The following is a 27,636-nucleotide window of genomic DNA, read 5'->3' on the forward strand; positions in this document are numbered from 1 at the left end:
AGCCTGCTCTGGCCTCCTCTCGGGCACGCCCAGGCTGGAAGGAAGGATTCAGCCACACTGGTTCCGTGCAGAAAGGGGGCAGCAAGGGAAGCCCGTCTGCACTTTGTACCCCTTTGTCCCTGGGCCCGAGTCTCCTAAAGTCTGTCATGTGATGTCCTTTACTGTCTTTTCTTATTACTCCAAGGCAAATGTCAGACCCAGCTTCTGGCCAGGCCGGCAAACAGTCTCCCATCCGCTGGCCTCCCTCCCTCCCTCCCTCCCTCCCTCCCTCCCTCCCCTCATTGTTTTTCTACCTTGAGTACGGCAATGCCAACCCCCTTCACCCAAACCACCCACCCTGCAGAGACCCTGATTAACCAGGGTGCTGATGCCCGGGTGACTGGCTGTCATGCTCTGGACGGCACCCTTTGTCCACTGGAGATCTGTCACTGCCAGACGCCCTGGCCCCAGGGGCTGGGAACCTGTGCTGAGAGCAGCCTCAGGGCTGAGACTCATCCTACCCTCCCTTTTCTCTCAGGGCGTCCCAGGTTGGCACCTACAGGCACCTGTGCCAGGGCCACCCTGGCCTCCTCCGTGGGAACAGTATGGGTCAGGTGCCTTTGTGAACTCCCAGTGGACACAGGAGGGAGGGGACAGGCAGGGCTTCTCTCTCCCCAGCAGGAACTCCCGTGTTTTCAAATGTTCTTTGAAGGTGATGGAAACAACCAGTAGGTCCTTCTGTGTGATCTTAGAGCAACTGTGGGCCCGGTGTCTGTAACCAGGGCTGCAGTGGGGGCAGGCTGGGAAGCAGAGGGGTGTTGGGAAGTGCCAGTGGGCTCAACCCAGGATGACTGCCCCACACCACGTGGCGGTGCCCCCTGCCTGCCCTGCTTAAGGTTCAGGGAGCCTGGGAATTCGGGGAGCCTAGCGATGCAGCCTGGGGTGGGGGTGGAGCCCATGAAATGAGCCCAGAGCAGAGCGGTGGTGGCTGTCCTTAGCATCAGGGTGGCCAGGACCCTGCTGGGTTGCTCAGGGGGCCCTTCCTTGTGTCCAAAGGTGCCCAGGTGTGTCTTTTGTGCGTGTTTATACTGGCGTGTGTGTATACTGCTGGTGTCCAGGTGCACAGGGCGGCGGTGCCCTGCAGAGAGGGGAGCCTTTCCGCTGGAAGCTGCTTTGTGATACTGCCTGCCTGCACGGTGCTGCTGAACTGGCTGGGGGGCTGGGTGATGCTGGTGCAGGAGGGAACTGCTGAAGTGGACGGTCCTTTAGAGGAATTTGGGGAACCCAGGTACCTGTATGCTTTGGCTCAGCCCCCGCCCCCACAGATTTTCTTTTTCTTTTTTAAAATTTTTATTGGGGAATATTGGGAAATGGTATGTTTTTCCAGGACCCATCAGCTCTAAGTCAAGTTGTTTTCACTCTAGTTGTGGAGGGTGCAGCCCACCAGCCGCCCTCGCCCCCGTGCCCCCCACATACACACACATACACACAGGTTTTCTGACTTCCAATCCTGGCTTCTGAGCACCAGCGGGGCACATGAGCCCGCTGGTCAGCCTCACACTGCTCAGTGGGTCACAGGGAATGACAAGACCATGAGTGAAGCTTTCAATAGAGGCACGATTCCTAAGCCTGTTCCCAGGGCACCTATTCTTCTCATTCTTCTTGAGGAAAAGGCTGGGGCTCTGAAGGTTAAGTAACTTCCCCCAGGTGGTACTGCTTCTAGCTGATAGAGTGGGGTTTGACCCCCAACCTGTCTGACTCCAAACTGCGTATGTTCTGGGCCACCGGCCCGGCGTCCACACCGCTTAGCTCCTGTAATCCTGAGAACGGCCCTGCAAGGTAGGTTTGGTTCTGATGGTTTATTCTGGTTATGGTGAGGCGCGGGGTGTGGAAGTAACTCGCCCAACCACATAACGCCAGTCAGGGTCTCTGCTCCTGAAGACGGCACTCTCCACCAGTCCCTGGACATCCAGACCAGCCCTGCGATGGTTCCTAAGGGGCTTGACATCAGGCCCTCCAGTCTGACAGTGCTTCTGTGTCCAGCCACTTCTGATGCTTGCCCCTCTCCTCACAGCCCGCAGGTTCCAGCCCCGATACTCCCTGTTCTGAAAACACCCCAAACACCGCAGGCCTCAGACCTCAGGCCTGTGTCCTCACCACCCACGGGCTTCTCACATGGTCCCCAGCAGACTGCCTGCAGGTCACTCTTTCCCCTCCCTCACCTCCTGGGAGAAGTGACTGTTCCCTGTCACTTCCCCTCCAGCACCCTACATGCACCTTCACTGCGTAGATGACAGAGGTGTCTGCCTCCCCATAGACTGAAATCTGAGGGTGGAGACTACGTCCGCCTTAGGTTCTGGGGATGGGCAGATAAATAACACGTAATAGGTGTTCCGTGAATGTTTTCTGATCTGATGCCTTTTATGTGTGAGACCTTTGGCAACAGGGTGAGAATTTTCCACGTGTCCAAAATGGGTGTGGATGGTAATGGATGATACAGATTTAATTTTTTAACTCCAGATTTTCACTCCCTGATTGTGTACCATGGCTGGATGGCTCAAGAAATTAATGGAGTTTAAAATTGGGGCTCATCTCCTACTAGCGTGATTTGGATGAGGTGGTGAGAGGCCTCAGATCTGCCTCCAGGTTCCACTAAGGCCCGAGGACCCCTGGTCCTGGACTGATGGGGTGCCTGGTGGGCTCGTCACTGCCTTTCTCCCGGACCCTGCTTCTGGATGTCTCAGAAATGAGTCAGAACATGTGCAGCGTGGGCTTGTGTGGGCGGCAGGGAGCCCAGAATTAGCTCAGCTGTGTTTCAGCAGGGCTCCTGGGGGGTGGAGTGTGTGGGGGGGGGCGGCTGTGCTAGGGGGAGGGGCAGGCATTCCTGACCCATAGTGGGGTGGGGGGCTCTCAGGAGCCACCACAGGCCTCAGGTGGTGTGTGTGGCGGGGGGCTGCTTCGTGCTTGGCACACGCCCAGCTGTGGACGTGCAGTGGGTCAGAGGGGCAGGCCTGTGCGGCCACCGTCAGTGTGGCCCCAGCACGCCACGCCTGAGACAGATGTGGGGGCGGGGCCCCCATGGCTAGTTCACCCCTAAGGAGTGAGTGGCACACAGGTGTGGGCATCTGCTTGCCGGCCATTCACGTCTTGCCACTCAGTGCTGTCACCTGCCTCAGCACACCCAGGCAGGCGGAGCCAAACTGAACCCAAACTGATGAGCCACCAGACAGCATGGCCTCCCCCTCTGCCTGGCGTGCTTCAGCTCTTTGCAAACTGCCTTTTTGTTCAAAGGGAAGGTGTGGTTAGCTCGGGTATTTTAATACATTGAAAGTGCTTTGTCCCCCTTTGCCCTTTTTCCTGCTCTCCCCAGTGTCTGGCACAGGTACGCTGCCCAGGACACCAAACGTTGTCACCAAAGCAAACAGGACAGCACGCTCCTCACCCCACTGCTCTGCTCGCTAGGGCAAAGCACAGGGGCAGCCTTCCTGCCCTCCGGGGTGGGCGGGCGTGCACCCCTGCGGCCACCACATGAGTCAGCTAGGTGGAACAGCTAAATATTTCATCACACGTGTGTCAGCATTGTTCTAGATGAAACATTTTTTTAAAGGTTTTGGTGTGCGGTATGGGCACGTTCCCGCTGCGGTTTTCCCGTTGCCATGTGAAGCACATGCAAGCACAGGGCTCATTGTGCTGCGGTTTCTGTGAGTTTCATCCCGGGCACCGAACACAGAGAAAGGAAACTGAGCATCCGAAGGTGTTCGGGTGGCCCAGCAGGTAATTTCGGCCTCACAGCGCCAGCCTGGCCTTGGTCACCAGCATTTGGGTTCAGGTCATGGTGAACGGTCTCCAAGTGGAGCCGGCACCCCCCACCCCCAAACCCCCGTTCCAGCAGGTGCCTCTCTTCTTGCTCTGGCACCAGCACCTCAGTTTAGACCTGGTCATCCTCATCAATGCAGGACAGGGAGAGGGGTGGGGTGTCAGGAGAGCGTGGGGACCACACCTGGACCTAGCGCGTGAAGCGGGGAGTCCTCACCTGGGAGAGTCGAGAGCAGGGACCGCCCTTCTGTCAGCTTTGTCCCTTCATTGTCTGACTTAGCGCTCTGCACATGGTGGACCAGGACCCTCTGTAAGTGCTTCCCACACCCCTCTGCTGGCACCTGGGGCAAGGCCCTGGGAGCATTTGCAAAGGGTCCCCCCATCTAGAGAATCCTTCCCATCTGTTCTCTTCCAGGCACAGCCTGCTCCCCACAGCCTTGGTGGGGCCCCACATTAATTGTGAGGTGGGTGGAATTCTGTGCCCCTTTGAAGGATGAGGTACCTGAGGCCCAGAGAGCAGAAGGGACGGGGCTGCGTCAGGGCCAGAATCCTGGGCATAGTGGGCCTCCCGCCTCTCAGTTCAGCACCTCACCCAGGCACCTGGCATTGTCCTACCCGGATGTCCCTCCAGATGCTACCCAGAACTCTGGGTGTCATGATCCCATCGGTGAGCTTCATACTGGGGAATCTGGGAGCAAGGATAGGTCCCGAGATGGGAGAACACCTGGCAGGTGGGTGTAGGAGGGAGGGCTCCTTCCCTCTGACACGCTTGGCCTGCAGGCGTCTCCTTGTGTCAGTCTCGTGAGCCAGAGCTGACTCCACTTCTGGGGGATCCTCAGAGCAGTGGTTCAGGAGACAAGAAACTTGTCAGAGTCCATTTTCAGAGAAGATGCTGCCATCCGCTGTTCCCAAAAGGCATGTGGGGTGTCCAGCCTGAGGGATGGTCCTGGCCCACAGCCCCTGCAGGTAGGAGCAGTTGGGGGGGGGGGGATGGAGCGGAGCAGGGAGGTGGTGCCAGGCCAGGGTGGCGAGCAGAATTCCCCCAAGTATGGTGTGGGGGGAAAGGGACAAGATGAGGAAGCTGGTGTCTGACTGCTTGATGTTTTATTCAGCTGGAGGGTTGAGAATCTGAACAGAATGCAGCAGCTTCCTCCTTCAGGATCAAATTGCCCCTTTTCAAAAGCTGCCAGAGCCCTGCTACCTGTTCCTTTTGTTCTCATCTTTGCTCAGCCAGGTCTCTGGCCCTATGCCATACCCCCTGACGCGCTCTGGACCTGGGGACAGGCTCTGTGAGACTGCAGAGGCTCAGGAGCAGGATTCTTCTGGCCGAAAGGGAACCAGGGAGAAAGCGCAGCTGGCCAGGTGGCTTGGGGTGTTGCCACAGATGGAGCCGTCAGTGCCAGGCCCCTGGCCTCCGGGGAGGGGCCGGGAGGCCTGGCATCAGATTTCAGTGGGCCTTTGCGGGTCAGCAGCAGAAATGTGCAGGGGAGGAAATTGCATTTTGCATGGCCAATGTTTGCTCCTGCCTGACAGCTCAGTTTGCATTTCCAGATTTCATGAACCACAGTTGGGTGACGGTTGCCTAGGCCCAGATTACATACAGACGTTCTCAGCCTCCTCTGTGGCCCCTCATCTAATAATCATGACTGCTTTCTCAGCCATTTAACAGGGATTTTTCCATACCTGCCCACCTCTTCTTAAAATTTATAGCAATGACACTGCACAGCTGTTACATGTAAATGGGGAGACAATTGAACCAAATAAAATAATTTTACGAATAAATAAGTACCCCTTGAAAAGCACAGGGAATTTGATGCAAATATCATAAGGGAAATTGAAGAGTTTGCTACTGCTATCGAGGGCTCTGGAAAAGATGAATTTCATGGTGTGCTCTGCTCAGAAACCTTACACAGAAATTGCCTGACAACTCTCTGCCAATCTTCTGAATTTTTAGTGGGGAATTCTCTCAGGAGTCGGAGGAAAAGAATTTCTGAAATGTTGGTTCACTGTGTGAGGTTTAAAATCAGGACCCCTCAATATAGCCTCTACTTTTAGCGTTTGCATTAAGCTCTTAAACGTAGGGTTGGGGAAAATAAGTTTTGGGCAGTGGGCTTTTTCTGTGTAGACCTCTGAACCTTTAGGATAATTCTGTTGTTATACAAATGAAAATAGGGACTGAGTCCAGACTGAGAGATAACAGGTCAAGGTGTAAATGAAGTAAATTTCTGTATATGTGGGATTTTCATGGCAATTGCAAGGCAAGTACGGACCGTGGCCTTTCGTAGATTCTGAATGTTGTAGCCACACTGATGGAGGCAGTGCCAGAGTGGGAGGTCATTGGATCTGTAAACCACCTTGGAAACCTGAGCCGTGGTCTGTTGTCCAGGGCAAGTGGCAGCTTGTACCAGGGAAGGGGGGGGGACGGTTCTTCAGGTGTTTATCTACCTGGTAGACATTCCCAGAGATAGGGTGAGTTTGAGTTTGGGTTTTTATTTGGGCTGATAAAATCTTCCTGGTCATTTACAAGCTGTTAGGTTGACAAGCCAGCCACACGCTGTGCATGGGAGAAGCCGTGGAGTCATCTCGCTGGGTGGTCAGACCCTATTTGCAGTACCAGTGGCAGGCGTTTGCTAGGAAAATAACTTCTGTTGGAGCGTTGACTTGGTCCTGCATTTGTAGGCGAGACAGTGTGCGACCCTTTCCTGCCTCACAGGTGAGGAGTTGAAATTGTCTAGAAGAGACCCAATGCTTGATCTCAGAGCTTTCCAGCCCACACGTTTGGGTTCCTGTTCTTTTGTGGTTGGTTTCCCAGGTGAGATGGCCAGTGCGTCCACTGCTTACAGCTTTCAACAAGGGACTGCCAGCTCCTGCTATAGCTTAGCTTATAAGAGGAGGGCCTTTTACTCCAACCTTCAAAACTTCATGTTTCTACTTATGTCAGAGATGAGAACTAGCCTCGTGTGCCCATGGGCTTACCTGAAGGTACACATTTCACTTTTGATTTCTTGCCAGATTTGCACAGGTGTTTAACAGGTGTCAACGCATTAGTATTTTCTGCTTCAAGAAAAACTCCATCGTCAGTCTTTTTTATGTGGCCTTAAAGTAGATAGTACATTTTGCAATCTCTTCCACACAGCAGCCAGTAACCTTTTAGAATGTAATCAGACTTCTGATCCCAGCTATAATGTGGTAATAAATATTGGATTTACTCTCCTTTCCTAAGCAATTATGATACTGCACAAAATATATGAGGCAACTGTTTTCAAGAATGGAACAATGCTCAATGCAGGTCTCTGATCCAAACTGAAGTATGTGAGGCAAACTCCACATTCATCCTGGCTTTCTGTTGGTGAGTACCTTCAAAACCAAGACACAAGAAAGCAGACACCAACAGACAGTTGAGCAGAGGAAACAGAAATCAGGATTTTGGAGTGCAGACACAGCTGGAATTTGTGAGGCAGGGTACTGGAGAGAAGGGTTCTGAGCAGAGGAAGGATTTCAGAAATCTTCAAAGCGTTCCCCTAGAATCGTGCCTACATGCTAAGCTGTGTTTACACAAGACAAGACTCTTTGAGGCTTGGCAGAAAACAACTACTGGGTGTTGGGAGGAGGAGGAGGAAGATTAATCAGCAAGTGAGCTGAACAGAGATTCCGGAGGTTACACAGTGCTGGGAGATTTAGAGTTCTAACCTGCCAGAGTGAAGAGGCTTGCTGGATACCTTGAGTATTCACCTGAGACCACAGAAAGGCCACACCTTAGGAGTTGGGTTACCCTAGTCTAGAGTAAGGGCCACACTAAACCCACTATAACAAAATCTGAAAATAAGCCTCACTGGGATCAAGATAGGCCAGTCAGCTAACAGCCCGCCAGAATAAAACTCAATACTCTTTAAGCAAAGTATTATCAGCAATATCCAGCGTACAATAATAAATCACTAGACATGCAGGACAGTGTGACCAACAACAAAGAGAAAAAGGTCAATAGATACAAACCCATACAAACATAATGATTGAGCAGATAGGGATGTCAGTAGAGGAATGGAAAGTTAATAACCAAATGAAAATTCTAGAAATGAAAAGTACATTCATCTGAAATGAAAAATTCACTGGATGGATCTGCCAAACAGCAGTTTGGACACCGTAGAAGAAAATACCAGTGAACTTGAAGAAGACAGATCAATACAAACCATTCAAACTGATGCACAGAGTGAAAAAAAAAAATGAAAAAAAGATACAGAGCCTCAGTGGCATGTGATTGATAATAGCAAGTAGTCTCAAATATGTGTAATTGGAGTTCTAGAAGAAGAGAAATTGGGGCAGAAAGATATCTGAGAAAGTTTCCCCAACTTTGATGAAAAAAACTCAACCTACAGATTCCAGAATTTCAGTGAACCCCAACCAGGGTAAACCCAAAGAAAGTCATACCTAGGCACACCAGAATTAAATTGCTGAAAACAAAAGATAAAAATAAAATATAAAAACAGCCAGAGGAAAGAAGGTATATTACATGTAGGGGAAGAAAAATAAGGATACAGCTGAATTCTTATCAATGCATAGAAGACAATGGGACATCATCTTTAAAGTTCTGAAAAAAACTCTTTAAATGTGAAAAAAAGGCATTTTCAAATTGACAAAATTTGAGAGAAATTGTTCCCTGCGGACCTGCAGTGTAAGAATCCTTAAAGCACAGTCTTCCCAGAATGGAGATGACACCATATAGAATACGGATCTATATGAAGGAATGAAAAGTGCCAGAAATGAGAAATATGTTGTAAATATATAAAAAAATTATATTCTCACTTTAAAATTTCTTTAAAAGACAATTGGTGATTTAAAGCAAAAATAATAGCAATTTATTGTGGAATTTCTAATATTTGTAACAGTAAAATGTGTGACAAAGGATAAGAGGCGAGTAAATGAAAGAGTACAAACAAGCAATAGAGAAAAATCAGTGGAAACAAAAGTTGGTTCTTTAAAAAGATGAATAAACTTGTTGGCTATCCATATCTTGGCAGTACATCTGAAGCAGCGTAAGTACTTGTCAATATTCTGATGTATTAAACTGTATTTGTAAACCAAGACACCACGTGTTCATGTCTGCTAGGGTTAAATTTTAATCCTAATCTCAGCTGTTACGTTGAGGTTAAGAAGAAAACAGGTAGATTATCACGGTAGTTAGGAAATACTTTTATCATGAAATTGTAACTTTCATAAAACCATGTTCAGTATGGTGATGGTAGAGTGCAAAATGTCTACAATAAATTATAGAATATTTGAAAACAAAACAAAAAAAAACCATTATAAATAAATAAAATTGATAATCCCCTAAGAAGATTAATCAAGAAAAATCATGGGGCGGCTGGTTAGCTCAGTTGGTTAGAGCACAGTGCTTGTAACACCAAGGTTGCTGGTTCGATCCCCGCATGGGCCATTGTGAGCTGCGCCCTCCCCAACTAGATTGAAACAATTACTTGACTTGAAGCTGATGGGTCCTGGAAAAACATACTTAAAATAAAAAGAAAAAGAAAACTCAAAGGAAACCAAATGGCCAGTATCAGGAATGAAAGAGGGCATATAATTATACATCTCATAGACATTAAAAGGATAATAATGGGGTACTAAGAACTACTTTTTGTCAAAAAGATTAATAAATTATATGAAATGAATAAATTCCTTGAAAGACACAAATTATCAAAACTGACACAAGAGGAAAGTGAAAATCTGAATAGCCATAAATTCGATTAAAAAAAAATTTGTAATTAGAAACATTCCCACTAAGAAAACTCCAGGCCCAATGGCTGTACTGGTGAATTTCAGAAAAAAAAAAAAAATGAGGGAAGAGATCTTACACAAACTTACACAAATTTCAAAGAGGAAGAGGAAAGAGGAAACACTTCCCAAATAATTTTATGAGGCCAGCATAACGATGACTTAAAAAAAGGAAAAGAAGTTACAGACCAATATTCCTCACGAACAGAGGGACACCCCCACCACACACACACGCAATGAAATACTAGCACACTGAATACAGCGATATATAAAAAGGACACTATCTCATGACGAAGTGGGGTTTATCTCAGGAATGCAAGATTGGCTTAACATGTGAAAATCAATGAATGTAATTCACTACATTAATTGAATAAAAAATAAAAACTATGTGATGTGTTCAGTAGGTACACAAGAAAACATTTGACAACATTCACAGCCTGTTTATCATTAGAAACTCTTAGCAAACTCAGACTAAAAGGAAAACTTTACAATCTGTTAGGGGCTACCTCCCAGCAGCCCATAACCAAAATCATTCCAAACTGTGAACTGTTGAATATTTTCTCCCTTGATCAGGACTAAGGTGAGGAAGTCTGCTTTCCCCACTCCATATAGCACAGTAAAGTCCCAAGCAGTGCACTAAGGGAACAAAAAAGAAAGAAAGGGCATAAAGTTTGGGAAGGAAGAAGTGGAATTATCTTTATTTGCAGAAGACATAATTCTTAGTAATCCAATAAATGCTACTATAAATGCTAAAGAGGTGAATTATAAATGCTAAAGAGGTGAATTTAGCAAGGTCATAGGATATATGGTCAGTATGCAAAAATTAATCATATTTCTATATGCAAGCAAGAGTAACTGGAAAATGAAATTAAGTATAAGTCACATTGTACCAGCCCTCTGCTGGGAACCCTCTGATGGCATCTTACTTCACTCAGAACAGAATTTCAAGTCTTGCCCACGTGTTACAAGGCCCTCTTGCTGTGTACTCTCCTCTCCCCACAACACCCAACATGTCCCTGATCCCGCCCCCCAATTCCCCTTGCCGTGTTTGCTCTCCCCTGTGCCTGCACTCTTCCCCCACCTACCCCACAGCTCATTCCCTCCCTCATTCAGGTGTCTGCCAGCTGTCACATCTCACTTTGGTTTTGAAAGCTCTCACCACCACCCGTGCAGCACGTTGGCTCTCCGTTTGTTTATTGCCTCTCTTCCTGCTCAGAACATAAGAGGCAAGGCGTTGTGTGCTGTGGTAGTTCCTGGCTGGCTCTGCTGTGCCTAGCACAGTGCCTGGAACCGAGAGGTAGGTAGTCAGGACATACCTGTTCCATGGATGACAGGGAACAGATTGTAGCACCGACAGGCATGGGGCCTGGGGGTAAACACCGAAATTACGTACTCCGAAATTACACCGAAATAGGCTCTTGAGTTTGCTTTTATCTTCTTCTATTTTAAAAAATCGATGTTACTGTGAAAGAAAGGTTACAGTGAAAAATGGCAATGTCTTGCCAAGTCCTGCAGTGGGACAGGGCACACCTATAGGGCACCTGTTGTGTGCATGGCATTCCATCATTGGCAAAGTGCTGTCCTGGACATTGCCACCTTGGACCTGCACAGGGCCCTGCACAGTGACAGAGTGGACAGGACTGTAAGTCAGAGATTCGGTTACGGCTGCACAGACAAGCTGAGCTCGAGTCCTGGATTTCAGTTCTGTGTTTCCTTCCACTGCACCCATGATGGGAACCAGGCCCCATCACAGAGTCACTGCATGGTCACTTGTGGGCAAGGCACCTCCTCAGGTCTGATGTGTTCTAGTGTCTCTGTTTTGTGCACATGTGTGCAGGATGGCAGGTGGAGCAAAAGAATTTTCCAGATTTTCGAGACCTGTTTTGAAGGAGGATCTGTGGAAATGGAGGCTGGGGCCAGCCCAGCATCAATCAGTGTCAGATGTTTTCACAGATAAAGAGGTACAGGAAGGGCGCTGCCAGCCCTGGGGTGCAGGGAGGGCCCCACAGATGTGTGCCCTAAGGGGCTCCTGCCCAGGGACCGTGGGCGTGGCCTGGCTATTGTCACTTATGCCACCTTAGGCTGTGTGGGGACCAATGGGGAGAAATAAAGGTGGCCTTTTTCTTCTCTGATGAAAATTTGTGTCGATAAACACTTGTGGGTCACTGCCAAATGAAAGGTTGGGGGCTTGTGTGCTGTATTTCATTGGATCATCAAACTAGACAAGAAAAATGCCACCTCCATCTTCTCAGATGAAGAAACAGGCAGAGATGATCATGTGGATTTCCCAAGGTTGTTCCCCTGTAAGGTAGCACGTCTGGGAAAGGGGCCCAGGTCTTCAAACTCCAAGTCACGTGCTCTGGGGAGTGGGGTTGCGGGGCTTCAACTGAGAGGCCTTGTGCGTTGAACACCTCGGTTTCCTGCAGATTCATCTCTAGGAAAGGATGCCTGAGGGCGGACCTCAAGCAAGGCAAGGGGATGAAAGTGAACTCCTGTGAGCGCGTGTGCAAGGAGGTGGGCACCTCGTCACACTCTTTTGCTTTCAGTGTCTGCTCTCTCTGCGCGGCCCCTCACCTGCTAACAACAGCACTCTCTCTCTTTCTCTGGGGATCATTTTACCTGTCCTTACCAGGGTGGAGGTTCTCGCTCCACACCGAGCTGACAGGAGGAGCTCAGAGTATCGCTGACAGCTGTGATGACAGTGTGACAGTGACTTGGGCTCTCTTACACGAGGCTGCAGCTCTGTTTTGCAGATGTCATTCTGGGTGCCCAAGATCCGACAGGGGAGTGCCACCTGGACGCAGGGCCAAGAAAGCAGGACTTCTGACCACAGCAGCCTTGCTTGTCACAGACCGTGTGTGTCTCTGTGTGTGTGTGTGTGTGTGTGTGTGTGTGTGTGTGTGTGTGTGTGTGTAGGGATAATGCTGGAAAGAGTGGTTATTTCCTTGTAATTTAGGATGCATCAGAAATAAAAACTACTGACATCAGCTTGCAGAGCAGTTACAGGGTGAGGAAAGTTAAGGAGGCTGAGCCCATTCTCAGAGTTTGGGGTTAATCAGAACACAACTGGTTTTCCTCGTTGGTATATTGTTGCTTTAGGGGGGGAAAAAAAAAAAATATATATATATATATATATGTAAATAAATAAAAAATATATTTATTTATTCCTCGATTCAAGCTTTGGCAGTAGTTGCAAACCTCTCTCTGGTCCACGTGCCCACTGAGATGTGTCTTGCTTCCACCAGTGGGACAACTTAGCAGTAAAATGTGACATCTTCTCTTAGACTTCGGCTCCTTTATACTTCCCTAGATGTGACTTTCAAAAGTAGGGGAAAACAAAATGGGTTTTAAAATTGGGGAATCCTCTTGGAGACATGACCTGTAGACCAGGACATGTCTTCTGGATGAAGAGGTGACTACTGGCCCAGAAATACTGACCCCAGGGATCAGGGGGTGACTCAGGGTCCCAGAGTTCAGGAAGGTGGGCTGTGGCGGGTCCCTAGAGCCAGCCTTCTCAGGTGCTTTGCCGGGTGAGGAGAGCCCTGTCTAGTGCAGGACCCTCAGGCCTGCAGGCCTTTCCCTCCAGCTGGAGGGATGGTCAGGCCCTGGCACTAACCAGGGACCCCCTCCCCAACGCACAACTTACCCTAAACGGCTTTGAAAGCCTAAAACCTGGTTTGCGACTTTAGGGTGACAGTCACATCTGCTCCGAAGACCACAACGCCTGCTCTGGCACCCCACATCCTGCTCAGAGCGCCCACAGACATTCGTCAGGCAGTTGGGCATGGAGTCCTCGGTGACAGGTTCCCACTGTCTTAGGGGAGGGGCTTTTTCTGGCTGTGGTGCAGGGGCTGTCACTCGCCTTCTCCGTGGACCCGACCTTGGGCCTTGCAGGCCAGAGCAGGTGTGCAGGCTTCCGGGCACCCCTTCACCATAGAGCTGGTGACACTCAGAGAGCTGAGCCCATCCGTGTCCGTGACTACATGTGTGTCCTGGCTCCTTTCACTGATGACGTTGCTTTCCTCGTTCCACCCAGGACAATGTCTAAATCACATTTGCAAGTCCCATTTTAGAGTTGGTGAGGCTCTGGGAGCCCATTCCATCATTCCATCGGTGGACCTTTGACTTTGTCCGTCAGAGCAGCCTTTTCTGACCGTCCCCATGTAGGGGTCTCCTCCCTCCAAGGCCCCACTTCTCAGTCGGTGTCCCGTCGTGCAATATTTCACCTGGATTTGTTCCTCAGCTCCTCTCATGTTCACGTCTTCCTGCTTAAACGAGCTCGCGAGTGCCTTGCGAGGAGGGCTGGTATTGGATCCTCACTGGCACTGCAGGGCACAGCGTGTTTGCAGCAAAGTGTCGTCACTGCTCGGGAGGCTGGGTCAGCCTCGCAGGTGGCGCACACCCCGACAGGGCTTACCCGATTTTGCCCTTTCTGGCTCCAGATTCTGGACTCTATTATAAAGAGGATCTACCCCTAACTGTAATCAGTCTCTCGACTGTGTCTTTGAGAATAGATGGAGGATTCCTTCTGAACTGCGGGCCTGTGGGCTGACGTGATGACTTTATGTGTGGTCCCATCGCACACAGAGAAGCATCCTGTGTAAGAGGACTGGTGCTGTGACATCAACCTGCGGCCTCCTGCACTAGGTGTTGTGCTGGGTCAGGACGCCCAGGCCACAGGCACCTGCCCCCCAGGTCTCTGACCTCTGGACTGTGCTCTTTCCTGTGTTCTGGGAGCTGTGTAGATAGGAGCGGGGTTCCCCCGAGCGCTGGGGATGGGCAGACCTTTGGGAAGACGACTTCCCCTCCCGAGTGGGGACCCAAACCAGAAACCCATCTGTGCAGTGCTGGCGACTGTCCCGCTGCAGCAGAGGCTGCACGGCCTCCTAATGGTCAGGCGGTCACCATTTACTGATCCCCTTCCATGGCCAGGCCCTGTACCAACACGTCTTCATTTAGTTCTCAGCAGCCCTGCAGCGTATGTCCCATTTCACAGATGAGTGCGAAGAGAGGCCACGAGGCCTCACGGAACTTGCCCGAGGTCACCGTGCTCTAACTGGCAGAGACCAGATCGAAACTCAGGGCCAGCAAAGCCCCGGGCTTTTAAAGCCCTACCCCCACCCCACCACCCCTTGACCTGTTGAATCACTTCCTGTCCTAAGTGAGGAGATTTGGCAAGGTCCTTCCCTCCGTGGAACTTAATTCTGTAACCCAGGCCAGCTCTGATTGTTCCCTGTAGCTGTTTGCCCAGCAAGGCTTTGGCAGGAGGCTTGGACCTCCCCCTGGCTGGCCTCGGGCCATTGCATCACTTTGGGGGTAACAGGATGGGACAAGTATGCATGGTTCTTTGGGAGGCTGCCCGCCTCTGTACTTTATTGAACAGCCCACCTTCCCCTGCCCCCTCCCCACACAGCGGACAGTCAGGTCCCGAGTCCCATCTCTGCTCTTTCTCGCTCCTGGCTCTCTAGTACTCCTTGGAAAGCCAGGGGCCAGGGGCACCGGGGGAGTTGTTTCTAGGCGGTTTTGTGGCCCAGCCCTGGCTGCAGGGGAGACCAGGGCCGCCCCTGACTCGAGCCTCCAGTCCACTCATTGTGCTCCTGTTTTGCCAAAATTTCCCCACCCATGTCCAGGGGTCTCGCCCTCAGGCTCTCCATCATCAGACCTGCACTGGCCTCTCAGCCCCTTTCCCTCATTTATTCCTTAGCCATGTTTTTTTCACCAGCCCGATTGGGCCAGTCTGTCTGCTTCCCACACTTTGCCTTGGCTGCCACTGCACGTGCCCGGGCACTTCCTCCCTCCCCCCGCCTGTACTGCCACCCCCACCCCTGTTCCTTCACCTGGACATGTCCTACCTGTCCTTCAGAGCTTGGCTGCCGTCCCAGCTTCAAAATGTCCTCTCAGGAGTTCTAAACCCAGAATGATCTCAGCCCTTGGCCCGTCCATTGGCGCCTGCTCACGTTCTGCCTTAAGGACATTTTTTCTGTCTCCTATAAACTTGTTTAATTTACTACGGTCTGTCTCTCCCACGAAAGTATGAGGTTGTAGGGGAACTCTTGCCTTGTGTATTTGGTCATTCTTGGGTGTTTATTCAATATTTTGAATTTTGAAAGAAAGGGTTAATGCCTTGCAGTTAGAGCTCTTGTGCCACTCCTTTGAGTTGCCCGGTAGCTGGCATCGTGCTGGGACCTTGGCGACTTCTTGGACAGATAGTGTGTGTGAGGAAGAGTGGTTGTGTGGAATTTTGCTAGGATTGGAATTTTGGCTGAATGAACTGGCTTACGTGGCAGTAGGTGGATTTAATAATCTCTGCTACCAGTCTGCCTGGAGGACATGTCACCTCTTCTTCACTGAGGTCCCTCTCAGGTTCAGCGACACAGAGAGTGTGTGTCTGGCATCTTGGCTTTTGGGGGCCTGGTGGCCATGAACTGGCACAGGGTTCCTCCCGTCACCACAAAGGACTACATGGTGACTCCTCCAGATTTCTGCCTCTGTCTCCTTCCTTTTAGCAAAAAAGCACCCTTTCTGGCAGAATTTAGTATAGCCCTCTTTAAGAAACAAAACCCCAAACGTGTTGTCTTGTGGGAAATAGCCTTTTGCTGTCCCAGGCAGGAGAACAGTCTTCCCTCACGCTCTTGGAGCACAGCGGTGGCATTTCTGTAGCATCCGGCCTTTATAGTCCACAGTGACAGGCCACGAGACCTCCCTTCCCTGCCAAGCTCTGGACAATGTGGAAAGCACGGGCAGGTGCAGACGCGGCCTGGGCCCAGCACGCCCATCTGAGCCAGCGCACGCTCCCTGTGGCCAGGTAAAAGGACTGTAAGTGTGCGGGTCGGCTGTTCTGACCCTCCCCTCTCTAATCTTTGTGATGCTTACCACCTGAGCTTCTCATTGGCCCTCATCGCGTGATGCCATGCTTTGGTGCTTTTGTCGTGGGCACGTCCTCTCTCCCCTTATCTCTGGGAAGTGAAGACTCTATTCTCAGGTCTCTTCCAGACCCCCACGTAGGCTGACTTGCATGTGGCCCTTTAAGTGAGTATTGATTGTTGACTGTTTTTTCTTTTTTATGTGAAAAAAACAAAAGGTGCAGTAAAACTCCGACAATTAGCCATAAAACTCCACACTCCAACCAGGGGGCCAGTAGGGAATTTCTTTCAGCTGATGCCTTTATATTTGATCTTTGTAGCAACTAAACCCTAACACAATCAACTCTGATTAGATATGTGTAAATTCACCGTTTGGGGGTTATTTGTGATGAACTGTAAATCCCATATCAGCTTCCCCAGCTGCTCAGCAGGCTTTGGGGCTCTCCACCAACCCCATCGATGGTGGAAGCTTGGGGAGTACCGTTATTTCAATGGAACCTGTCTACAGCGAGGGAAGGAATCTGGCTGAGGAAACCTGGGCTCGGGAGTTTGGGCCACTCTGGAGCCGTGTCCCTGAGGGCAGGGGATGGCCAGCTCTCCCTGCTCTCCGGACGGTGCTGTGTGCCTGCATCCAGTCGACGTTTGGGGAATAAATTGTCAAATGACAGAGTTGCCTTGTAGCCCCCAATTCTAGGAATAGCTGAATATTTATGTGCTTTCCTTCTCCTTTCTTATTTTTATGAGAATGTAAGGAAAACCAGTAACAAAGGCTTTGCTGTGTTTCCCGTGTTAGCTTTGTAAAGAATTGGAGTAAAGGTTAATTTTTCTTTTTTATTGGGTTACATTGGAGCATCTTTACTTCAGGAGTTAAAAATGACCCCAGAAGTTATACCACATGGAACCTTCAGGGCTTTCTGTTTTACTAATCTAGTTCAGTGACAGTCACAGGTTTCCTGCCTGCTCCATAGTATGCATTTGGTTTGCGGCTTTTCACAGGGTTCCTGTGAAAGAGACAATTTCATTCGCATCCAGGAAAGAGAAAAACGTGAGTGATAAAAGGAGCCAAAAAGCCAATATACATAAGCAACGCTGTCAGTGCCTGTGTGTTTAATACCAAAAAGGTAAAAGGAATAAACTATTGTACACGCCACAGCTTGGCTGAATCGCAAAAGCATCGTGCTTAGCGGAAGAAGCCAGTCTCAAAATGTTACATACTCTGCGGTTCCATTTTTGTGACATTCTCAAAAAGACAGGACTGTGGTGACAGAGAACAGACCAGTGGTTGCCAAGGAGTGGGGGAGGGGAAGTGTGCAGCTATAAAGAAGCAGCAGGGTTTGGGTGGGGAGGGGGGGTTGGGGAGGGTGCAATGGGACTGTTCTATGTCCTGGCTGTGGGACCTATACATGTGTCAGAACTCAGGGAACCATGCACCAAAAACAAGTCAGATTTACTGTATGATAGTTAAAAAACAAAATACCAGAAGGATGGGCAGGGCCTAAGTCGTACAGTCACTGACCACAGGTTCAGTCCCCTCTCGCCTCCTGGAGGTAACTGTCTCGGTGCCCGACCCGGGGCCCACTCACTTCCACGTCGTGAGTGTCCCTCTGCTGACAGTTGTCAGGATACTCCCGAGGTGGGGATCTGGTTTTCTCTGTTGTATAAAAGACTGCGGAGTTGGCACCGCTGCTCCACACTTGCCGCTTAGGATATATGTGGGGTACAGGGTGGGGTGAATGTTTTTTGGCCACTTTCAGGATTTCATTTTGTCTGTGCTTATAGGGGTTATATATTACATGTTTCTGTGAACATCGGTGTTTATATGAAATGAATGCATTTAGAGCAACTGTTTATTTTCAGCTTCTGGAAATAAATTTACCCCTCTGAGATGTTTGCTTCTCTGAAAACATGCACATGTCCAGAACTGTGGCTACATCTCTGTTTCTCTCTCCCCAGCAGAGCCGGGTCTCCCGTCTCAGGGAGTGACTCCACCGTCCACTCACTTGCCCAAGTTTGAAACCTGATGTCCACCCTTCTTATGCTTTCCCAGCCCTGCTTTTGGCACCATGTCTTGTGTATTGTGTCCCTTAAGTGGCCCTCAAATTCATCCCTTCCTCCCCCACGCCACCACCCCAGCCCCCCAGCCTCCCCAGCCCTACCCTTCAACCAAAGAGATCATTCTGACACTTACATTTTAATTTTTTAAATTTAATTTTATTAAATCTATTGGTGTGACTTTGGTTAATAAGATTATGTGTTTTAAGTGTACAATCCTATAACATGTCATCTGTATATTTCACTGTGTGCTCACCACCCAAAGTCAAGTCTCCTTCCCTCACCATGTATTTGACCCCCTTTACCCTCTTCAACTGCCCCCCCCTTCCTCTCTCGTCATCACCAGTGACGCTCGCATTTGCTCATACCATTCTCCTGCTGAAAATCTTACCATGCTCTCATTACCTTTAGAATAGAGTCCAAGCACCTTAACATAGCTTCATGTTCTTGAATCATCCAGCTTTCCTCTGCTTATGTCTCTAGTTTGGTCTCCTTACCCACCCCCCACCCAGCACTCGCACCGCTTACAGTCCGGGATGGGCTCTGTTCACACTTGCCTTGGCCTTCACAGATGCTCTTTCGTACACTTGGCATCGTGCCGCTCCCCCCTGACCACACTCAGCATCGGGCAATTTTTCCATTCATCTGTCCATCCTCAGCCTAGATCTCACTTTCTTCTGCTCTGAGCGTCCCTCCCTCCTTCCTGGCCTCAGAATCACCTGTGCTCCTGGGCTTGCACCTGCCACACTAGATCACCCCACCCTCCCAGGTCTTTGTGCAGAGGGTCCTCCCTGTGTTGTCACTGTTGTGTCCTGGGCACCCAGCTCAGGGCCTAGAGCTGGAAGGTGCTAAGGAAACATTTTATGATGAATGGACAGTCACCTGGAAAATCTCAGAGCCAGCGACGACCTGGAGGCGCCTGTCCCTGCCCTCTGAATTGCTCACAGTCTGGCCAGGGAGATAGCAGCTGTTGAAATACGTGAATAATAATTGTGTGAAATCATGTGACGTGGACTCCACATGCCACGGTGGGAGCGCAGGGAAGCTGAAGCAGTCGAGGCTGTCGGAAAAGGTTTCACAGAACACTTTTCCCAAACTGTGTCTCTGCCTGTTGTCTCACATTAGATAGAGACCCCCGCCTTCTCACACTATGCAGAGTGCCAAGGTGAGCTTGTGTGGCTGCTTTTCTGCTCTAATTAACGTAGAAATGCTCCCCAATTTGACCTCTCCTGCAGGGTGTCCTGCAGCCAAACCATTTATAGCGATGTGTGGGGAGGGGGCCCTCTCCCTCCTCCCTCTTCCCACTTCTCTTTCCTCCCCCTACACCTAGGAAGATGGCTTTCGACTTGGAAAACACAGTGTCTTGAATCAAACTTGAAGCGCACCGGCTGTTTGGAACCTCTGACCAATCAGAAGCCAATCCCTGTCTGTGGCTTGTCCCAGAACTGCTGTCAGAAGTGGCTACATCCAGGGATTTGTGCTCTGGGGTTGGGTCTGCAGACTATGTGCTCAGGCGCTGGGCGCAGGTGACTGGGGGAAACTAGGCTGGGTGAGCACTCTGCTCAGGGAGGTCCCTGTGGCCCTCCTGGGCTGGGGAAGGCTGGGCCGCACATGTCTGAATGAGGCCATCTGAAGTTGTGTCCAGTGCTGAGCTGAGCCAGCCTGCCTGCCTGCTCTTAGGGTTCCCTGGGGAAGTTCTGCCTGTATCTCTCAGCCATCAGCACTGCCAAGGGGAAGGGCCACGGAGAGCTGACAGTTCTGCTGGCTCCCCAGTTGTGCCAGGGCCAAGGACACCTACCCCTTCTCGTTTGCAGCCTTGTCTGATTTCCTGATTAAAAACAACCCTCCCGGAACAGGGAAGTCTCCCAGTCTTGGCTTACAGGCACTGCCTGTGCGGTAGGGAGTTTGTCCCAGCTTCCCACTGACTGGCAAAGGGACTAGGCCCTGGCTTTTCTGGGTCTCCATTTCCTCCTCTCTCAGGAGTGGTTTGGATGAGGTGGTCACTGTGATTCTCTCCAGAAGTTCCATTTAACAACGTTATTATTATCTGGGAGTTAGAGTTCGGGATGGTGGCCTAGGCACACAGATCCACTTTCTTCCTTCTGTGGGTCCCAGTGAAATGATAAACGACCAGGTAAAAAGAAGTGCAGTCACAACACCCTTAGCCAACCAGAAATGCAGAGGGGCCCCTGGAAGGTGAGAACACATGGGGTTGCCATGCAAACTGGAGCACAGGACGCCACAGCCTAAGACCCTAAAGAGAGGCTTTCGTGGGAGCCTTGGAGCAGCTCCATGTGGTTAAACAAAGAATTTCAACTGCATGTGTGGCTACCCCCCAGGCCCTACCTATCCCCCCACCCCCCCCACACACACACCGACACCTGCTGCAGAGTAGAGGGGCCCAGAGCAGGTCTTGCCTCCAGGATAAACCCTGAGAGCATTCGGTGAATACAGTGGGCAGTCTGCCAGCGTGGGCTCGGTGCTGGTACTGGGTGTGAGAGAGAATCGTGGCACTGCCTGAGGTGCTAACTGAACACACATGGAGAACAAAACAAGGAAGGACAGTGCTGTCTAGGAAGGAGTCAGGCATCACATGCCTTGTGCCCGGAGTACAGCTTTGGCGGTGGTGACGGAATCCCCGGCTGCCAGTCTGTCAGCACGTCCCCCCTACCCACCAGAGCCACGGCCAGCCTCCCATTTAGCAGAGAGGCCTGGGAGGGGCGTGGGAATACATTCTAGCAAAACTTCAGAATTTAAGGGTAAGGAGGATATTGTTAAAACTTCTGGAGAGAAGAGGAAGGCTGCCAAAAAGAACAGAATCGAACTGGCAGCAGACTTGTCATCAGTACCACTTGAAGCCACAGTGGGGTCACGGGTTCTGGGGCGGGGGGGGGGGGGGGGGAGGATCTCCAACCTTAGAATGCTGCTCCCACTGAATTATTCATCAAGTGTTAGGACAAGTAAAAATATGTTCAGGAGCTCAGAAATTCACCTTTACATGCTATGAGCAGGGGGGACGGGGGCGGAAAGAAAGAGACATCAAAGAGGCCCTCAAGCTAAAGGGAAAAAAAACCCAAACAAGGATTGCGTGGTGTACAAGAAGCAGTGGCAGATGATAATCCAGAAGTGGAGAAAACTGAGGAAACATGGAAATGCTTTCATAGACACTGACCCTTGAAAGGTTCTCAGGTCCACAAGATACATCTAAAATTTTTAATACAAATCTGCAGGGAACATATGCGCTCGTTTATTTATTTGTATGTGCCTCTGGATATTTCTACAGAATAAATTCCCAGAAGTGGAATTGCTGTGTCATAGGTTTAATTAATACATTTAAGCAACTGCCAAATGGCTGTCCAAAAAGATACGTCATTTTTAACTCCTTCCAACTTCTCATACTCTGCCAATGATGAAGAGTGTCTACCTTAAAAATTTTCCAGTCTGATTGTTACATTTGGTTATTAGTGAGGTCAACCATCTTTTGTAGGCTTACTGGCTATTCCCTACCATGTAAATGAATAGTTTTTACATATCCTTTGCCCATTTAAATGGAATTATTTGCATTTTTCATATTGCTTTATAAGAGCTCTTTATATAAGGATATGCATTCCCTTTCTTATATATATCGCATATATTTCCTCCTAGCCTGACTCATGTCTTTCAACTTTATTGAAAACTTTCACAGTGTAGGAAAGGTTTGAAAGACGTGAAATAGAAAGTGACCTACTTTCAGGATGGAAAAAAAAAAGGGAAGGGCTTGATCCACATACAACTTTTCAAATAATGTTCAACTTTACCAAATAAAAAGATCCAGGAATTACATTGTTATAACTGTTCTAGATGACTTTTGTTTTTCCCCATATTTTTAGTATAATTGAGATATAATTCATATATCTCAAAATAAGGTTGTGAACCATCACCACAATCTTTAATTCTAGAATATTTTCATCACACACACCCCAAAAAAAACCCTACATATCCATTAGTAGTTTTATTTAAACATGTAGTAGAATCTGGCCCTGGGCTTTCTTTGTGGAAGGTTTCAAAATTCCTAATTCCATCTCTCTAGTTGTAATAGGTCAATTCATAATTTCTTCTTGAGTCAATATTGGTAATTTCTGTCTTTCGAGGAATATGTTAATTTCTTTCTGGGAATATGTTCACTTCATTTAGGTTATCTAGTTTGTTGGCATACAGTTGTTCATAGTATTCCCTTGTAATTGTTCTTATTTCTGCAATGTCATTAGTAATGGCCTCTCTTTCATTCTTTTTTTTAAGATTTTATTGGGGATGGGGAACAGTGTGTTTTTCCAGGACTTTATTGGGGAACAGTGTGTTTTCCCAGGACCCATCAGCTCCATGTCAAGTTGTTGTCCTTCAATCTTAGTTGTGGAGGACGCAGCTCAGCTCCAAGTCCAGTCACCATTTTCAATCTAATTGCAAGAGGGCGCAGCCCACCATCCCATGCGGGAGTCAAACCAGCAACCTTGTTGTTAAGAGCACACACTCTAATCAACTGAGCCATCCGGCTGCCCCTCAGCAGCTCAGCTCAAGGTGCCATGTTCAGGCTTAGTTGTGGAGGGTGCAGCTCACTGCCTCGTGTGGGAATCGAACTGGCAACCCTGTTGCTCAGAGCTCGCACTGTAACCGACTGAGCCAGCTGGCTGCCCCATCATTCTTGATTTTAGTGATTTCAGCCTTTTCTCCATTTTTCTTGGTCAATTTAGCTAAAAGTTCATCAATTTTGTTGATCTTTTCAAAGAACCAACTTTTGGTTTTGTTGATTTTCTCTATTTTTCTATTCTCAATTTTATTAAATTTTTCTATAATCTTTATTATTATGTTTTTCTGCTTGCTTGCAGTTCAGTTTGCATTTTTTTCTTATTCTTAAGGTATACTATTAGGCTATTGATTTGAGATCTTCTGTTTTAATTGGGGAAGGGGAACAGGACTTTATTGGGGAACAATGTGTACTTCCAGGACTTTTTTCCAAGTCAAGTTGTTGTCCTTTCAGTCTTAGTTGTGGAGGGTGCAGCTCAGCTCCAGGTCCAGTTGCCATTGCTAGTTGCAGGGGGCGCAGCCCACCATCCCTTGCCATGGTCTAACTGGCAAACTTGTGGTTGAGAGGATGCGCTCCAACCAACTGAGCCATCCGTTAGCTCAGCGGCAGTTCAGTTCAAGGTGCCATGTTCAATCTTAGTTGCAGGGGGCACTGCCCACCATTCCTTGCGGGACTTGAGGAATCGAACTGGCAACCTTGTGGTTGAGAGCCTGCGCTCCAACCAACTGAGCCATTTGGGAGGCAGCTCAGCTCAGCTCAAGGTGCTGTGTTCAATCTTAGTTGCAGGGGGCAGAGCCCACCATCCCTTGTGGGACTCGAGGAGTGTTCAACTTTGTGGCAACCTTGTGGTTGAGAGCCCACTGGTCCATCTGGGAATCGAACCAGCAGCCTTCAGAGTTAGGAGCACGGAGCTCCAACCGCCTGAGCCACCGGGCTGGCCCAATTTGAGATCTTTTTAATACAGGCATTTACAGCTCTACATTTCCTTACAAACACCACTTTAGCTGTATGATTTTAATATTTCTAAATGTATTGAGACTTGTTTTATGACCTAAGAAATGGTCTATCCTGGAGAGTGTTTAAAGTGACCTTGAGAAGAATGTTATTGGGTAAGAGTTTTAGAGATGTCTATTAGGTTTAGTTGATTCATTATATTGTTCAAGTCTTCTATTTCCTTGTTGAGTTTATGTCTAGTTGTTCTATAACTGTTGAAATGGGGCATTGAAGACTTCAACTTTTACTGCCTAGTTGTCTGTTTCTTCCTTCAATTCTGTATTGCTTCATGTATTTGGGGGCTCTGTTATTAGGTGCATATATGTGTTTAATTTGTTAAATCTTGGTTGATTGACACTATTATCATTATATAATTTCTCGCTTTGTCTCTAGTAATTTTTGTCTTGAACTCTCTTTTGTATAATATTAGTATAGTCACTTCATCTCTGTTTTGGTTGCTGTTTGCATGGTATATTCATTTTCCATCCTTTCACTTTCAAGCTATTTGTCTCTTTGAATTTAAAGTGTGTCTCTTGTAGATAGCACATAGTTGAAGAATTTTTTAAGTCCATTCTGTCAGTCTCTGTCTTTTATTTGGACTGTTTAATCCATTTTTCATTTAATGTAATTACTAATAAGGTAGGATTTACATTTACCATTGTGCTCTTTGGTTTCTGTATGTCTTATACCTTTTTTGTTCCTTTTTTCTTCCATTGCTTCCTTCTTTTGTGTTAAATAGATATTTTCTAGTGTACCATTTTAATTCTCTTGTCATTTCTTTACCTTTTTAAAAAGTTATTTTCTTAGTAGTTGCCCTTGGGGATTACAATTTACATCTTAATTTATAACAATCTAGTTTGGATTAATACCAACTGAATTTTAGTAATTTATAAAAATTTTGCTCTCATATAACTCCATTCCCTCGCCCCTTTCCTATGCTTTTGTTGTCACACAAATTATATCTTTATACACTATGTTCTCATCAACACAGAATTGTAATTATTGCATTATGCAACTATTTTTTAAATTAGGGAAAAAGAATTACAAATGGTAATGCATTTATATTGTCTTTTATATTTACCTATGTAATTACCTTTAGTGGTACTCTATTTTTTCATGTGGATTTGAGATACTGTCTAGTTCCCATTAGTATATCTTGTAGGGCAGGTTTGCTAGTGACAATTTCTCTCAGTTTTTGTTTATCTGGGAATGTTTTAATTGTCTTACTTTTCCCCTAATTAAAAAATAAGGGCTGGCCCGGTGGCTTAGGCGATATAGAGCTCCATGCTCCTAACTCCGAAGGCTGCCGGTTCGATTCCCACATGGGCCAGTGGGCTCTCAACCACAAGGTTGCCACAAAGTTGAACACTCCTCGAGTCCCACAAGGGATGGTGGGCTCTGCCCCCTGCAACTAAGATTGAACACAGCACCTTGAGCTGAGCTGCCTCCCAGATGGCTCAATTGGTTGGAGTGCATACTCTCAACCACAAGGTTGCCGGTTTGATTCCCGCAAGGGATGGTGGGCTGTGCCCCCTGCAACTAGTAATGGCAACTGGACCTGGAGCTGAGCAGCGCCCTCCACAACTAAGATTGAAAGGACAACAACTTGACTTAGGAAAAAAGTCCTGGAAATACATACTGTTCCCCAATAAAGTTCTGTTCCCTCCTGTTTCCCTTCCCCAATAAAATCCTTTAAAAAAATACATAAGGTGAAATTTATACACATAAAATTAACCATTTTAAAGTGAACAATTTGGTGGCCTTTAGTACATTCACACTGTTGTACAACCACCACCTCTATCTAGGTCTAAAACATTATTTTCATCCCAGAAGGAAACTCTGTACCTGTTAAGCAGTGGCTCCCCATTCTTCCATTATTATAGGATAGTTTTACTGCATTTAGTGTTCTTAGTCAACAGCCATTTTCCTTCAGCACTTTGAACAGCTCATTCCACTGCCTTCTGGTTTCCATGGCATCTGATGAGCAAAGAGCTGTACATCTTTTTGAGGATCCTTGTAGGTGATAAATCCCTTCCCTGTTGCTGCTTTCAAGAGTTTCGCTTTGTCTTTGGCAATTTGATATTTTGTGTTTAGGTGTGAATCTCTGACTTTATCCTACTTGGAGTTCACTGTGCTTCTTGGACATACCGTGTTTCCCCGAAAATAAGACCTAGCCAGGCAATCAGCTCTAATGCATCTTTTGGAGCAAAAAATTAATATAAGGCCTGGTCTTATACTGGGTCTAATATTAATTTTTTGCTCCAAAAGAGGGTCTTATATTAATTTTTTGCTCCAAAAGACACATTAGAGTTGATTGCCCGGCTATGTCTTATTTTCGGGGAAACACAGGATGGATTAGCGTTTTCCTCAAAGTTTGGAGTATTCAGCTGTTAGTTCTTCAAATATTCCTTCCACACCATTCCTTCCTCTCCTTTTGAGACTCCAAATATGAATATGTATCCTCAGTGGTGTCCCGCAGGTCTTTGAGGCTCTGTTCATTTTACTTCATTGTATTTCTTTTTGTTTCTCAGACTGGTTAATCTCAATTGACCTGTGTTCACTGAATCTTTCTTCTTTCAGTCCAGATCTGATATTGAGACTCTCTAGTGATATATTTTTTACATTTCAGTTATTATACTTTTCTACTCCAGAATTTCTATTTGGTTCTCTTTTATAATTTCTATCTCTTTATTCATATTTTGTATTTGGTGAGAGACCATTCTCATACTTTACATATGGATTCTTGGTTCTTTGAACACTTTTAAAATAGCTGCTCCTCTTTTAATTTGTCTAGTTAAGTCCAGCATCTGGTCTTCCTGTGCATGGATCATACTTTTTGTTTTATGTCTTGTAATTTTTTGTTGAACATTAAAAAATATATAATGTGGCAATTTGGGATATTAGATCCTCTCCCATTCCCCAGTGTTTGTTATTTATTGACTTTACTGAACTAATTCTATAAAGTCTGTATTTTTTGTCATGTGTGGCCACTGATGTCTCTGCTTGGTTAGCTTAGTAATTAGCTAATGATTGGACAGAGACCTTCTTAAACATTTAGAACCAGTTGTCCTCTCAGTTTTTGTTCAGGGACTGTGCATGACAGGGGCACTCTGTCAACACTCAGCCAGGTACTTGCCAACTCTGTCTAAACCTCACTTTTTACGTGCACAGAGCCTCAAGGTCAGCTGGAGATGAGAGTTTAGGGCCTCCTCAGGTCTTCCGAGTATGTGCACAGCCCTTTATGTGGTCTTCTAGATTCCCAGAATACGTTGGGCTTTTCCTTTTAAGCATTTTAGTCGGCAGTTGTTTGCCCCAGTTGTCATCTAGTGACTCAATGAAGTTAAATACCTGCCTTTAAGTGTTTTCAGTAAACACCTCAGTGAGAGGAAAGGGCTTTTTACACTGGGTGAGTTCTGGCTGAGGTCAGATTGGGGTTTTCCCTCTTGCAATTGGAGGTTTTCCAGGAAACCACCAGACAGGACAAATAATGACAGTTCTCTGGGAATGGAGCTTCAAATCTCCATTCTCGTTCTTCTCCTTCTAGTGGCTGTCAGGCTGCTAATTTGCACGGTAATTGTGAAGCTGTTGGTTTTCAATTGCCAC

General features: G+C 47.8%; 1 protein-coding gene across 7 annotated transcripts in view; it reads left to right on the forward strand.

Moving 5' to 3' along the window:
• CRACDL (CRACD like) overlaps positions 1–27,636 on the forward strand; it is a 105,778-nt gene that overhangs the window by 16,983 nt on the left and 61,159 nt on the right. The window contains exon 1 of one of the 7 annotated variants that reach the window (XM_074332353.2): positions 6,267–6,508. The exons of the other annotated variants lie outside the window; for them this stretch is intronic. The gene's annotated coding sequence lies outside the window, so the exon portion shown is untranslated. Of the gene's footprint in view, positions 1–6,266; positions 6,509–27,636 lie in introns of those variants that run through there. 7 annotated transcript variants of the gene reach the window in all.

Source organism: Rhinolophus sinicus, chromosome 2 (assembly GCF_057876585.1).
Source record: "Rhinolophus sinicus isolate RSI-liver-muscle chromosome 2, RSI-T2T, whole genome shotgun sequence".
Classification (NCBI taxonomy): Eukaryota; Metazoa; Chordata; class Mammalia; order Chiroptera; family Rhinolophidae; genus Rhinolophus; species Rhinolophus sinicus.